General features: G+C 41.6%; 1 pseudogene; it reads right to left on the reverse strand.

Annotated features, from left to right (window-relative positions):
* Nucleotides 1-492: 492 nt before the first annotated feature.
* Nucleotides 493-1,258, reverse strand: LOC131767266 (large ribosomal subunit protein uL30-like; annotated as a pseudogene).
* Nucleotides 1,259-12,838: the final 11,580 nt, after the last annotated feature.

Raw genomic sequence — 12,838 nt, forward strand, 5'->3', positions numbered from 1 at the left:
TCACTTCAGCCTTCCTGAATATTTGTTCCAGGTTAATTGTCATAATTTTTATATGTGTGTGCACGTCTTTCTAATTGTATTTCAAGCTCTTCCCAAAACAAGGCCGTGGGAATCCCCACACTCAAGTATGCCCCTGGGCTTGGTCCACTGCTGTCTTGTATTCATGCTTGGGTATTCATTCACCAACATTAACGCCCAGGAAAGAAGATATGACAAAACAGGACTCCCTCCTCCATGGCATGCGTCCTTTGCTGGTTTCAGAGGTGCATGGTGGCTGAACTGGAAAATACACAGGAGCTTTTCCTTGGAACTGGGGTGGGATGAAAAGTGCCTGCTGTGAACATTGCCATCTTTTCCCTGACACTTCCCCTCCAGTTTCTGAGGCTATAGCAGGAAACAACCTTCTTTGAAGATATTGGGTAACAATTACATAAAACAAAAACACGTTCTTCCAATGCACTTGTACTTTCAGAGATTCCAAGTTTAGTTCAGCTACTGGATGAGCCGATTGATGTGTTTGCCTCCATAACCAGGTGAGCTCACTTCCTTGAGGAAGCACACCCTATTCTTGGTAGTGTGATGGGCCACTGAGTGTTGGAAAGGGCACAAGAACGCTGAGATCGCCTGAAAATTCTTCCCTGGGAAGGCAATTTCATGAATGAAGTCTTCCAAGCAAATGACACCAAACTTCCCCAGCTGCTCCTCAATCACTGTGTTGTCTGTCAGAGGGATGATTTTATTCTTGACCTTGGCTTGTCCGTGTTTCAAGCTGAGCTCCCAAACAGACTTTAGAGTTGGAAATTCCCCAGGCTACATAAGAGTCCACTATACCAAAGCGTTTTTATGGTATGAGGGTGTACTTTCACAAAGATACCACTGAAAATCTTACTTAGGCAAAGTCTTGCAATGGTACTCTGCACCAGTAAACTCACCATATTAATCCTTTGGGTGCCTACAACAAAAGCCAAGAAAGGTTTATCTGACACTTTCAAGCCATGGGGTTTCCCTTCTAACCATCTAAGGTGCACCCTGTCATGTAGTTGCTGCCAGGAATCATTTAGGAACCATTCTAGTCACTTAAACTGGAGTTCTTTTCATTTCCTCTGCTCCTTTTCTTGCAAAAGTGCCTGCTTCTCTTGGGTGACTTTAAGGGCCTGATACGCCTTCCTCTTTTTAGGAGGTTTTCGGGAACCAAAGTGATCGTTTTTCTTTTCGCTCTTCCTTTCCCATCTTTCCAATGCTGCTGGCTACCGCTCATGCGCAGGCCCACTGCACTTTAATTACTGTCATTTAAAAGATGACCACATTATGAGAGGCATAATACCTACCAGAAATAGATTTTTCACATTAAACCATCCTTTTTAAAAAAAAATTCATCTTGGTTATACAAGCCTGTGTCAGAAATTTTACAAAATTGTTCATTCCTGTAAAAATTACTTTCAAAGATATCCTATCATTTTATCCCCAGAAAGTGACATCAGCTTCTACCACATAAGAAAAAAAAAATGGCATTAAGTGGACATCTTGAAGATAAGAATGCATGCTTTTAGTACAAGCAAGCTTCCTCCACACTTTCCTCCTTCTTCTTCACCCCATTCCCTTTGTCCCACCACTTTTCCTTTCCTTCCTTTGTTCTTCTCCGTTTCCAACTGCCGATGAAATATGGGGCTTGCTTAGACCCACTTAGAGCAATCGTGGGTTTTAAGTTTGCTGACTGTTTTTCTAGCGTGAGGATTTAGGCAGCGGGGAGCACAGACTGGGAATGTAGGCTAATGTTCCCAGGTTCTAAATATCACCAAATCAGAAAAGAATTGCATCTGTGAAACTGAAGAGAGACTCTTTTTATCTTTTAATAACCCCCTATGCCATCCTTAGCACCAAATGCAAAAGAAAGGGTGAGAGGAAGGGCAAGAGGGCTTATCAGAGAAGAGACTTTCTGCTGGGACGTTATAAGTAGCATGAAGGAAGAGTGAATGAAATTTCAGTTAACAGCGCTGAACCTGCAAAGGAAAGGATGGGGAAAGGCAATAAAGAGCTGTGACAGTGCTGACTGAGGATGTAGCAAGAGGGCAGGGTGCCTTCCATCTGTTTGGAGAGTGCAGGCTGAGTCATTGGTGGGGGCTGGCGATCATCCTCAGGGAAGCTGTGACTCAGTGACTCTGCCAGCAATGATGTGTGGGTAAAGCAAAGACGTACAGTAAAGTAAATGACTACCCAGAAAGTGGTGGTGACAGCAGCACTTACTGGCACCTGTAGTGAAAAAACCTCACTCATTCACCTTTTCAAGTGTTGTTTGCAAGGCAGCTACTCTATGTAAATCAGAGTCCCTAAATATGCACCCTCTTCCAGATTCCTATAACTTCTTATCTAGAGTCTTCCTAAATAGGCTCCTTGTCTCTAGCCTCTCCCTATTCCAGTCTATCCTACACACAAAGTCCAGGAAATTCTTCCTCCTACACAAGAGTGGTTATATACACAGGTTCTGGAGTTAGGCTAACTGGATTCAAATCCTGGCTCCACAACTTATTAGTCTGTGATCTTAGGTTAAGTTAGCTAAACTCTCTGAGCCCCCAAGCATCAGTCAGCTCAGGATAAGTAGCAGAAACAAATGTTCCCAACATCTTCCTGGTTTTAACAATAGCACTTTGCTTCTTGCTCATGTGTGTGTCCATCCTAGGTCTGACACTATGCTCTGCAAAATTCTCCCTCTGTGATCAAGCCTAAAACTGCAGCCTCCCCTGGATCAGGCCAGCCAGTGGCAGAGGAAAATCACAGGGTAACACTAAACCTTTTGCAGATTCCTCACCTGCAAAATTACTTCCTCATCCTTTCCTCCTTAATGCCATACTCACTTCCCTCTAAGATACAAATAAATGTTCAGCCCAACAAAGACAAAATAATTTGCCATTTTCTGCCCAATAATTAGGCTTGATATTGCATATGCAGTTGGCTCAATTAATACAGAGTAATGGACCCACCCAGGGAAAACAGGTATTTCTACAAAAAAGATTTCTGCCTACAAAATGAAACTAAGACATCAAGCCCTTATTGTTACCTTGACATTGAACAAGTTACCTCCAGCACAGGAAAGCTGTGGAGGAAAAACTACATAAGAGCCTTTTTATTTTCAGTGAATATGCCCACACATCTTCACATTTCTAAACACCTGTATAGCATATCATCTATTTCATACAATACAGCTAAATATAATGTCATGAAAGTTATTGCATTTGTGAAGATGATGACCAAAAATTAACAATGCTACACAGAAGAATGACAGCCAGTACATTAGTCAGGCTAGACTCACTGTCATAACAGACAACCCCAAAACTCAGTGACTTACAATAAATGTTTGCTTGTTCTCATCACAGTCCAGTGTGGGGTGATGGTAAGAGTGGCACAAAAGATCTCATCACAGTGCAATACGGGCTGGTGATGGCAAGGAGTGGGGCTAGGAGATCTGTTCCACATTCACATTCAGGAACCCAGGCCCCTTCCATCTTGCCACATCTCCCTCCTGTATGTCCTTGGAGTCCTCTCTATTCAGCTGTAAGATCGGTAAAGAGATCAGAGGATTGCATTTGGGAGGATTTTATGGCCTAGGCCTGAAAAAGGTGTATATCCCTTCTACCTCATTCAGTGACCACAACTCTGACACAAGGCTGCGTCTGACTGCAAAGGAGGCTAGGAAATATCGTCTAGCTACGTGTCCGAAAGAAGGCAATTTGGGAAAAAAAGTCAATCTGTTCCACAGTGACTTAGGCTCACTTTCTAGCTAGGTGACTTGATCTAGTACACAAGCCTTAAAGGCAATGATTCAAATATGTGAATTTACAAGCGCACAGATTACAGCATGTTCTATACATTTGGCCTCACGTGCCATGTATCTTTGGAAATGATGGTCTGTTTTGCTATTATAAAGAACCATTCTGACACAAATTGCTGAATCATTATGTGAAATGAAGGTGTCTGATCACTGGGTTAGGCTATTTGTAAGCTATCAAGTAGAAGAGAAAAGCCTTTCAAATGCTCACCCACAGAATAAACACACAGACACAGAACACCATCATGCTATGCTTTGTGCAAACACAAAAACTCCTCCCACGGAGAGTGACATAATGGAGGGGAAAAAAAGAAAGAGAGAGAGAGAGAAGGAATGGATATGTACACAAGGAATTGAACCAAATCAAATGTTTTGGGATATGCTTGACTACCTGCCCTGATAAGGAATAAGATGAATTTGTAAGATTTGCCTGGCCTCACAGTCAATAATTGTTAGAAAATTGTCAGGCTCAAGATGGATGATGACATCATGTAGGGTAAATGAAGATCATTTCCTTCTACACTGATTGGTGCTTGAGGTTTGTTTATACCCCAGCTGCCTGGGCCTTGTTGTAAGTAACCAGATATCATAGGTTTGAAACAGGCTTTCCATTTGCATCACTGGGCAATGAGTGCAGCCAACAGGAAGCCCAGTGATTCAGATAACTTGTTTTAATTGAAATCAATACCAACACAGGCAAAAACTGCCTGGAATGGCAGTGCTATGCTCTGATGGAAGATTTTCATGATCTCTGCCAATGATAACCATTATTAAGAACAAACTATTAACTTCAACAGTGACATATAGTGCTTTCCAAGAGGGAAGGAAAAGTTTTGGGACCAGAAAACTGTTCAGAAAAAGTTTGGGACAGTTTTCAATAAGGCAAAGAAAAAAGAAAGAAATTGTACTTCTTCAGGTCTCTATTAAGTTTCAGTCCCAGACTCAAGTTCAATTCCAATTTGAATTTCCAATAAATGGAAAGAGAAAATTAGCCACCCTAGTCCCTCTCCTGCCAACTCTTCTCCAGCCTTTCTTTTCCACCCTCACCCAGATTAGGTCTGGTGAAAAAGAGAATAATTATGACAATTAGTATTTATTGACTGTCTTCCAGGTGCAGGGCTGTGTTCTAGTCCAGGGATCAGCAAACTTTGTCTATAAAAGTCCAGATAGTAGGGCTTCCCTGGTGGCGCAGTGGTTGAGAGTCCACCTGCCGATGCAGGGGACACGGGTTCGTGCCCCGGTCCGGGAAGATCCCACATGCCGCGGAGCGGCTGGCCCCGTGAGCCATGGCTGCTGAGCCTGCACATCCGGGGCCTGTGCTCCACAACGGGAGAGGCCACAACAGTGAGAGGCCCGCATACCGCAAAAAAAAAAAAAAAAGATATTGATAGAAAAAAAAAAGTTTTACTGAATTGTAATAAACTAGAAAAAATTGGTGTCTTAATGTAGAGGAAATAGTGTCACTAAACAGTCATTTGTAAAGTTATTATGTTTTTAGTTGCTTAATGTGTGAATTTACATCTATTCTAATTGATCATGTCTCAGGAGGTACTATCACCTCATGAGGGAGGAACAGAATATAATTTTTCTCATTATTGTATTTCCAGCACCTAGCACAGTGCCCGTTATGTGGCAGAAGCCCAATAAATGTTTAAGGAAGAAATGAATAAAGTAATACTGACCTTTGCATTCATAAAAATAAGCATCATTTTGTTTATTTCTTGGTATAGGTAACTACACATCAGTAGTTGGAAAGCCAGCTAGGAAATTCACCAGAAAAAACACCCAATAAAACAACAAACACTACTTAGGTTAAGACCTTTGCCTTGATTTTAGTGTTGATTGACAAAAGAATCAATTAAACCTGGGTTCTTATTTTAAAATCAAAGCCCTTTGAATTTAGCCATATGTGAGAGATCCATTTCGTCCATTATTTTCTGATGGCTACAAATAATTTTAATATAGAAAATAATGCTTAAATCAAAAAAATGATCATTGGCCTCCTAACTGTTCTTCCAACCCACGCCCACTGCCCCCTCCTGTGTGAACTACAGTGCTCCTGAGTTACCTTCTTCAAATATGATAGGGATTTTAACACTTTGTCATCCCAGATTAATGGGTCAATTTAAACTGAAAGATTTTTAAAACCTTACTAGCAATATCCTAGCAAGAATATTACAACAGAAGGTAAATCATGGCCTGCAAGCCTAGAGGGTTTTCATGGGAATTCCTGTGCCTGTCTGGGCTAGTCTTTGGGGTCTAGACTGAGGGAAATCAGTCCCTACATTTGCTAATCACTGAAGCTAAAGCAGGATTTCCGTGCCAAGTAGGCAAAGCATAATCCTTAGAGACACACCTGCCTCTGAGTAAGATGATGAAACCCCCAGATGGTGACTTGTTATTTCCATACAGCATGGGCAAGTGTCCAGTGTCGACCAGGCATGAAACTGAAGCATGAGAATGGTCCAGAGCTGAATAGTGAATGCAAGGCTTTTTCTTTTTCTTTTCTTTCTTTCTTTTTTTGTTTCTTTTTTTCTGGTCTTTAGCTATTGTTGTGTACTTAAGAAAACATTTCTTGGTGGTAATAGTTACAGTGGTGGTAGATGGCATCCCACTGCCTTGCAAGAAACAGCTAGCTCCTGAGGTTATTGCAGTGGCTCTGTCTGAGCAGTGTGGCTTCCAAAAGTGGAGGTGGAAATTAACTGGCATTTACGTAGCAAAGCTGCAGGGATAATTAGTAATTCGACACAGAGCCATTCAGGGCAAGGTCAACAGGAGGAGTAACATAGCATCATATGATAGCCGTTTAATGGGCTCTGTGAAATGAGTGTGTGGTCTAGGTTCAGCTCTGCCCAGGTACTGGTTCCCACACTCCCAGGCTCGGGAGAGGGTCAACTGAACACAAAGTGTCAACATACAGCTCTGGCTGGATAGAGTTAGCCACCAAAGCCCCATTAGACCAGAGGTTGGAGCTCCTTCTGGGTAAATAAAGTCGTTTAGTGAAGCTACAGATGCATGACATTTTAAGTGTACTGAGCCAGCTAAATTTTACCAGTTGGTGTAATTTTTCAACTTGAATAGTTTTTCTATTTCTTTGCCACAGCATTGTGAGAGGGACTGGACAGAGTCACGCTGATCCTGGGGAAAATGAGATGTTTGGATAGAGAAAAGGCAGGAAGCCTTCGTGTTGAAGGTTTACTAGCAGGAAAAATTTTAAAATGGCCTTCCATTCATGAGCAAGGCTTCACAGTGACGTGACTCTATGGGAATTCACCAGACAGTTGGGTGGAGCTCAGCGACCTCTAGTTACGAAGTTTTCACCCTTCCTTCGCCTTAACTGGATTCATGAGAGTGTCCATTTTCAATGATGCCAAACCTTTCTTTAACAATAAAGATCACTCTTCTGTGTTCAGTGAGAACCAATTAATGTCATTATGCTGAGAATTGCTACTAACATTTTTTTCAACACTAATGCTTTGTAGATATTTAATTCAATTGACATTTGTCACAGACCTTCTGTGTCCTATTCTAGAAACTATTCACCCTATGCCCCAGGTTCCATCTAAAGAGAGCCCAAGCATAGGTTAACACATAAATAGTTTTCTAATTCTTTACAACAAGTGTCAGCAAACTTTTCTCGTAAAAGGCCAGGTAGTAAATACTTTCAGCTTTGGGGGCCACACACGGTTTATTCTCTGTGCAACTACTCACCTCTACCTTGTAGCCTTAAGACAGCTATGGACAATAAATCAATGAATGGGTGCAGCTGTGTACTAATAAAACTTCATTTTAAAAGCAGGCACCAGGACTGTGGATTGTAATACAAAATCACCAGAACATCAAACTGAGAGGGAAAGAAAGAAACAACCAAAGTTTACTATTTTGTTGAAACTATAATCTGATTTCTTTCAGTCATGGCTATGGAGAATTAATCCCCTTAGATGCAGAAGCAGCTTCACTGTCAGAGTATTTTATTAATTCATGATTTATGCTTTACCTACTTAAAAAAAAAATCCCAAGTGGCTGTTACTGGTAATATATACATAACAGTTCACCTACATGGTGTAGCTGAAGAGACATTCCCCAACCAATGCAATTCTAGGTAGAATTATATGTCATCAATTAGAAATTCATCTGAGACAAAAATCTGACTTCTTCTAACACTTAGTTAAGATGGGCTGTGTCAAGCTTGAGCGGACAAAGCCGGCAAGGAGAGACAGCTTCTCAGGAAATGAGCAAATCAGATCATGAGCCAGCAGAGAAAACGCTCTTTAGGACAGTGTATGAGCTAAATTTAGAGTTAGTGTCAAATCATAGCTTTATGCATCATTAAAGAAGTGAGAACAGGGAGGAAAAAAAAAGCACTAACATTTTTTGAGAAATTACTATATGCCTAGCATGATGTTAGTAAGTACTTTAAAATGAGCTATCCATTCAATCTTTTTGATACTCCAAAGTAAGTATGCTTATCCACATATTACAGGGAAAGAAAAAAGGAAACATTTTCCTTAAATTTACACAACTAGTACCTCTTAGAGTTGGAATCTGAACCCATCTCTCTCTAGTTCCAAAGCATATGGCTTTCTGTTACACAACACTGCCTCTTGAGCACAAAATATCAACATTTTGCCTATCTAAGTCAAGAATTCTCTTCTTCCTAATTCCTTTAACCTATGACATGCTCGTATTGTCTGTTCACTGTTGAATCAAATCATGGTTAATATAACCTTAATCAAAACCCAGTCCCGGGCTTCCCTGGTGGCACAGTGGTTGAGAGTCCACCTGCGGATGCGGGGGACACGGGTTCGTGCCCCGGTCCGGGAGGATCCCACGTGCCGCGGAGCGGCTGGGCCCGTGAGCCATGGCCGCTGGGCCTGTGCCTCCGGAGCCTGTGCTCCGCAGGGGGAGGGGCCACAACAGTGAGGGGCCCGCCTACCACCAAAAAAAAAAAAAAAAAAAAAAACCCAGTCCTATGATTGGTATATAGTTCCTTGGATTTCAGGTAAACTAGCCCACCAGAGATCAAATAATGGATCATATGTCAAAAACTATATTCCACCTCTTTTCTCACTCGGTTAACTGGAGCTGGCTTCCAAATAGTCCATAACTCTCATGCATTTGGCTACCAATTAAGTCCTGAGAGTATAATAATTAAAAGAAAAAGAATAGCTAACATTTACTGTGTACTAAGTATGCACCAGTCAGTGTGACATCATTCAGAATCCTTTGATGATCCTCTAAGGAGAGTAGAACTGTGATACCACTTTATGTAAACTATTTCTCACTTAAGAGTTAGGATAATCTGCTCTGGGTCACCCAACTGGTAAATAGCAGAGCTGAGATTCAAACCCTCATCTGCTTAAATTACTTCTAAATTCAGTCCTTAGAGAAAAATCACAAGGATGTTTTTCCTGATTATCAGTGACAAGACCCCCCCCCCAACCCTCACCCCACCCACACCCACACCCACCCCGGGTCAGATAGGTACCTTGTTTCTTTCACTTCCTGAATGAAATTTTTGGCCCCAGGAAAGTAGTTTGAGGAAGAGTAGGCAGCTGTATTCACTCTTCCTGCTGCCTCAAGAACCCCTACAGAAACTGGGAGCTAAAAGTAGTAGAAGAAAGAAAGGGAAGGACAGACATTGTTGAAGCAGAAACAGAATTGCCTTAATAACAAAGCTTTTTCAAACATTTGCTTTGGAGAATTTAAGTGTATGTACATGTTTGTCCAAAAGCGATCAAAAGTAAAATTCAAATACTGTACTTGCCAGTACTTGCATTTTACTCACATAGAGATAGAATTTGTACAAAACATATAAGAAAGTGAATAAGAGTTCTTTCTCTCTTTTTTATTTCTCAACAGCCAGCTACCCAGAGCACCACATTATAGGTTTTCCAGTGTTACAAACCCAGGAGTCCCTGACTTTATACTGAATTTCAGAAAGCCCACATTCTATGTGCATTCACCTAAGGCTGTGAATCAAATGACAAACTGTTCATTTTATTCTCAAGTAGGAACATTCCAGTTTCTCTGACAATGTTACACATATATTGTCCTTTTAGTCTTTCCTTACAACAGAGTATAATGATAAATCTCTTTGCCTATATGGAATCAAGATATGATTCTTAAACAACAAAGACTGTAATTGTATTAGCAGCACAATGAGTCACCCTATCACTTATATCCTGAATAAATGTGAGATGCATCTGTTGAAATGGAATCCGTGGGCTCCTTTTAATGGGCCAAATGTCTCCAAGGACAAAATAGTGGGAGGAAGTGATCCAGCTGCTCAGACTACAAATCTTTTGTCCTTGAAAGAAAAATCAGCAAAGCATCCTGTAAAAAATAATTGTACACACTTTACCTTGGGAAAAGAGTAACAAAATTTAGGTAGAACACTGATCATTTGACTATTTCTATTTCTATTTATTCCTCACTGGAGGTCTGGCAAGAGTGAATTTTCCTCCCTGATGTGTCCCTCAAATTGTGATTTTCAAACTTTTTCCAGGCCACTTCAGAGAAGCAAAAGAGCATATAATCTACCTGCCCTATCCACTCCCATTGCTACTGCAAAAAACAAAACAAAACAAAAAAACAAAAAAACCCTCACCAAATAAATGGAAGGAAGGGTGTCGTGGATAAGGTGTCAAGGGAGGGGATGAACCAAATGTTCCTTAGTGTGAAAATAAAAAATATAACATAAAAATTATTGTATAAAGTGGGGGCATCTTAGAACTTTAAAACTGCTCAGGGCCCCTCTGAATGGCCCTGGCAGATCTGCAAATGCCCTTCGACCAGGGCAAGACTACTTTGTAAGAGGAAGAAGGATTTTCTTCATGAAAGAAAGTCGGCCTAGGGGTTGGGGGGAGAGAAAAATGGTGCATGTCCTAGAGTTGAAAGGGAGCTTGCACAATAGTTGCTCCAAGTTTCCTTGGGTTGACACTCCTTCCTGTCACTCTTACTGCCCCCAACCTCACTGACGTAGGGAGACAGAGCCGCCATCTTAGGATCCCCGGGAAGATCATGACATTACTTGCCTGGGCCCTCTGAGGCATGCCCTGGAGAGAGGAAACCTCAAAGCACAAAGGACAAAGGATGCATTAGAAAAGCTGTGCCTCACACATCACTCACCTCGCTCCGAGGGGGTCAGGCTTCATTCCTTTTTCTATTCTGCCAACTGCAGTAAAGGAAAGAGGGAGCCCAACCCTGCTGAGGAAAGGAAGTGGCAGGGGTGGCACTGAAGATGACAGAGTAGTTCTGGCAAAGGCCCTGGCAATTGATGAATGTGCACAGAGGCGCATGCCTTGGTGTTAGCAGCAGAAAAAAACACCAGGCAAGCTGAGCAGGTCGAAGCAGTGACAGACAGCAAGAGTAGGCAAGGGGTAGAGCAAACTCTGACCAGTTTGTGCAGGAGATATCCAAGGCATTGCAGTCTCCTTGCTATGAGTAAAGATGGGATAGGAAATGCATAATAGATCACTTAAGGATTGCATGGTTGAAATTAGCCACTGAGAAGACTGGGGACCTCTAGGGAGTTTTGTTAACAGGAGGAAGGTCATTATCATTGCATCATAATGAACATTTATAGGGCATTTGCTTTGGCCCAAGCATTGTGGTAAGACCTATGCATGCATTTTCTCTTTAATCCCCATGACAACTCTGTATGGTAGACACTGTACTTTCCTAGAGTGGTATGGCCATTTTACAGTTGAGGAAAGGGAGCCCCTTGAAAAGTTAAGAATCTTGCCCAAGATTACATAGCTGGCACATGGCAGAGTGAAGACTGGTCCTCAGGTCGGTCTTATATCAAAGGTAGACTCTTTAAAAATGGTGAAGTACTTACCAGCAGTCCTGCCTTGTCTCTCTCCTTAGGATTCTTATGTACGTTAATATTTGTTCATCACTCATGTACCAAAGACCTATGAGAACCTACTATGTGCCAGGCCCAGTGCTCAGCATTGGGGAAACATTTATGGAAATATCAGCAGAATCCCACATCTTTCGGAGCTTTCAGTCTAGTTGAGGAGACAGACGTTAGTTAGTCAAATAGTTGTACACATAAATATAAAATTACGGTTGTGATAAATGCTATGAAGGATTTTAAAGTACATAACAGGGGTATTTGCTTAGTCTGAAGGTTCCCTACAAAAGGGACCAGTGAGCTGAAGAATGAGTAGAAAATAACTAGGTTAAAGGGTGGAGCTGAGAAAAGAATCTTATGTGGTACTAAAGCCCTGCTGGGGAAAGGGAACAGTATCTGGTGGAGGAAATAATAAAAAAAGGGAAGGTGATATTATTGTGACTACAGAAAGAGAGAGAGATAAAGGGTCTACAGAGGATAACAGGAGAGTCTTGCATAGCTTTCAATGTTGATAGGAAGGATTCAGTAATGATAATAGTTGTTATGCAATATAATAGCTGGTTGTATGCAAGACAGCCTTCTATATACTTTACACATATTTACTCATTTAATCTTTCTTATTAGCCTCTGTGGACAACGTACTCTTATTATTCTCATTTTACAGTTAAAGAGATGGAAGCACAGAGTTTAAGGAGCTGGCCCAGCTACTAAATGTCAGAGCTCCAACGTTCTTGTTCTTAACCAATATAAATTCCTGCTTCTATCTTTTATAGAGAAGGGAATGAATATATTAAGAAGGTACAATCAATAGATTAAGATGGTAGTTTTTAAACACCAGCGCACATGAACATCAACAAGTATGCCCATTAAAATTCAGATGTCTGTTGCTCAGGCAATTGCAGGAAGGAGTGTATAGCCTAAGAGTGAAACTGAGCAGGGCCTTGTGGGGCTCCTGGGCACAGAAGCCTTTCCATGTCCCCCGTTTCTTGTTTGTAGGGAATAGACTCCAGCCTCCATGACCTTCCCTGAGTTCCAAAGGGCAGGTTCAAACAGTTGCTAATCAGGGAAGGAGAGGATGCAGAGACAAGGGCGGAGCAGCCAAGAAACAATAGTGCAGCCTTGGGGCAGGGTCCTGGATCTGCTTCAAGGGATAC

This window comes from Kogia breviceps, chromosome 12 (genome assembly GCF_026419965.1).
Source record: "Kogia breviceps isolate mKogBre1 chromosome 12, mKogBre1 haplotype 1, whole genome shotgun sequence".
In the NCBI taxonomy this organism is placed as follows: domain Eukaryota; kingdom Metazoa; phylum Chordata; class Mammalia; order Artiodactyla; family Physeteridae; genus Kogia; species Kogia breviceps.